The sequence below is a fragment of the Mastomys coucha genome, unplaced genomic scaffold (assembly GCF_008632895.1).
Source record: "Mastomys coucha isolate ucsf_1 unplaced genomic scaffold, UCSF_Mcou_1 pScaffold23, whole genome shotgun sequence".
Classification (NCBI taxonomy): domain Eukaryota; kingdom Metazoa; phylum Chordata; class Mammalia; order Rodentia; family Muridae; genus Mastomys; species Mastomys coucha.
Window position 1 is genome coordinate 69,075,136 of NW_022196906.1, and position 3,562 is coordinate 69,078,697.

Below are 3,562 nucleotides of genomic sequence, written 5' to 3' on the forward strand. Positions count from 1 at the left end.
TTTAAGCACAATACCAATTTAATATTTGCCTATGCATGGGAAATGCTGGGGTGAACAGGGAACACTTAGTGCTGCCAAACGGAGCTGAATAAAAATAACCAAAGTACCTGGGAACACGGTGAGGGTCTCAGCACTTCAGCTCACTGCAGCTGGAAGAGCCATGCTCATCCCTGCCAGGGGCCAGAACTTCCAGACAGATCTGACGTAACCCTCCTCTACCACATAACAGTCACTTCTCAGTTCTCACTTTCTCTTCTCTGCTTCTGTAAGCTCTTTTTCAAGATCAAGAGTATATTTATCATAGCACTCTGCTTTCTAACATGTCAGACTGTGTTGCAGTTTTAGGGTCTGCTTTAGTTGTTAGGGTTCCTTTGGAATTTTTGAATTCTGTATTTCTAATGCCAGCAGCCCCTAGAGCACCAGATTCTGGCCATCGGACAGATGAGCCATATCTCACTAGCCATCTCCTAGGCAAGGTGAGTTTCCCTCAACATAAAAAGGTTAGGGGGGAAATACAGGTGTACATGCATAATATGTGTATATGCATATGGACACTTGAGTTGACTGCAGGTCTCGCTAAATTGCTTTCCACTTTATTTATTGAAGCTGAATCTCTCACTGAAGTCTGAACTCACCAAGTCTACTTACTCTAGCTTTTTTAGTTTACCCAAGAAATCCTCCATCTCTACTTTCTACTTACTGGAAGTATGGGCTATCACCATGCTTGCCTGGCTTTTATAATTGCTTCTGGGGATCCAACCTCAGGTCCTCATGCTTGGTGGGCAAACACTTTATTCATTGAGCCACCTCACAAGCCCCAGTGTGATATTTCATTATATGCATGCTCATTATGTGCTGGTCGAGTCAGGTGACCATGTTTCCATTCCCATATCATTGTATTATTGCTGGAATCATTCAGCTCCACTATCCTAACTAGTCACAAAGTTAAGTTTATCATGAGCTGTCATCCTCACAGCCCCATCCCAGTGTTATGTAAAAACAATAGAATAATTTTTCTGTGTTTGGCATATGGTAGTAAACCTCACATATGGCCCTTCTTCTCAGGTTCTAGGAATCGTGTCATAATTCAAGTAGCTTTTAAAAGCAAGAGAGAACTTGTATTGCATGTTCTACAAAAAAATGCTCTAAGTGTTTGAGAAGACAAAAAAATGCTCCTGATCATTACTTTGAGTTATTACATCATGTGCCATCATCTGAACCATCAAACCACACACAATTTTAATGCACACTTACTTATCTTCCAAAGAAGGAAGAGTCATCATCACCATCTCCACAATGCAGAAAGTGAAACAGATCCCACCCTGGGTGCCTCCTTCAGATGCTCAACTCACAGGAGTGAGGACCGAACATAAGTGCCTAGTGTTAGGAGGAAGGAAGTCCAGTTCAGGGCCCTGGACAGAGTTGGCCACAGTGGGGGATAGCAGGTGGCACTGGACTTTCTACTGTCACATGCTTTGGGGCATTCTTCTTTCTGATTTGGGACTACATTTAAAATTTCATGACACTAAGACTCTCTATGGCTTTTCGAGTTGTAGATCAGAATCCTATCTGAGTTCCTCCCACGAATGGAGACAAGACGGTCACATTAAAAATGATAAATATAATAGTAGGAAAAGAAGACAGTAAAGAAAAAAGCATGTGCATGCTCATGCATGTGCATGTGTGCCATGTGCAGAGGTCAGAACACAACCTTGATTGTTCCCCGGGTTCCATATTCCTTAGTTTTTTGAGACAAAGTCTCTTTACTGCCCTTGAAGTCACTGGCCAGAGATCCCCAGGATCGGCCTGTCTCTGTATCTTCAGTGCTGGGTTTACAAGCATACACAACTACAGCCTGCTTTGAAAAAAAGTGTGTGGGACGGGGGGCAGGCTGAGAATTCAACTCAGATCTTCATCCTTGCTTGGCAAGTGTGGCTGAGCTGTTACCCCTAGCTAGACTGAAGATGTATTTGTATGGCACCAGCAACTGTACTTTGTTTGCACCCTTTGACAAAAACTTGTGAGATGCCCAGTCTCATAAATGTATACTTGCCAAATGGGTAAAAAAGAAAACCCTCAATATTTAAACAAAATGAAATGCAGGGCTTTTCCAAGTGTACCTTTGCATTAGGGACCATGATTCAGTGCTTACTATATACAGAGCCTCTTTGGATTTTAGGGTCAGGAAGATCTGTGCACAGAACACAGCCTCTTTTGATAGACGAGTTCTTCCTGTATCAGCAAATCTTTCCTGCCACTTTGATCCTAACCTTTCTCTAACACCCACCCACTGTCCTTTCTCCAAGGCTTGTTATAAGAAGCACCTCTACTCCCAGAACTTGGGCTGTCAAAGCATATAGAAATTTTGCTAATTGAACCTTGTATGCTGTTGTCTTATGATTGATTATTGGTGTTCTTGTCAGAGTTCTTCAGCAGGCAGAGACTTTATTTTGCTTAGTGATACAACCTAGCATGGTTACTCTGAACTAGAGTAAATACTAAGATTTATTTACCTCAACTATTGCTTAACTATTTCATGGTCAAGTAAGTTATAATTAGGTATAGCCATTAGTTTACCTCCCAAGGTCCCTTACACTGAAACTATACATAATATAGCCCAAGGGGCAAGAAGTGAAGGCACAGGGGAAGGAACAACCTAGAAGGGCTCATTAGAACCCTCCCTCAGTTGGCATGTTGATGGACAGCGGATCCTCACACTTCATAGTGTTAAGATTCACACAGACGGGTGTTCTTCCTTAACTACTTCTGTGTTTCCACCATGGAGTTGGTAAAGGGACTTCTCTTCATGCCTCTGAGCAGCCTTAATTGATGTGGGTCACCGAGCAATTGATGTGGTGGGGGGCAATCACTATCAACTGGAAGGCTTCTGCGCTAAGAGGATCAGCCAGCCCTCAGTCTGCTCTGCCAGCTCCAGAAAGCAAGAGCCTGGACAATTGATCTCTGCAGCTTTCAGTGATCAAACTGCAATGGATTCGAGATGTGTGCTGTTTCAAAGGCTCCCAAATGCTGATGTCGGGCCCTGCTAAAAGGGGCATAATGAGCAGAGCACCATTAAAGTTAGAGTCAATTAGCAGAGTCAGGAGACTGACACTATGTGTTTCTAAGTAGAATTTCCAGCCTTTGTATCTATAATAAAACCTTAGTGGTTTTCCTGTAGGGTGACTCTTCCCCAGGGAGCTGCTTGTGTGGCCAGGAGGAGATGTGTAATAGGTGACAGTAGCAGAAAGCTTCTGTCCCAAGAGCATTAGTAATGCCAATCCTAAACTTTACCAGTAAGCGATCTAAGCTAAGCTTTTCCAAAGTGTAATTGAAGAGTTTTATATCCATAAGAAGGAGTGTGTTATCTGGAGGAATAAAAGGTTCACTGTCCAGGGCTCCCATGTTAGCTGAGGGGATGCTGATTTTTAATTTTCAGAGATGATCTCTTTTGGACACTATGCCTCAGGTCCCTTGCAGGAATTTCTAGGGGATAAAGAGACACCCAAGCATCTCACCCTGATTGTATCATAAAGTACCCCCCCACACACACACACACACACTG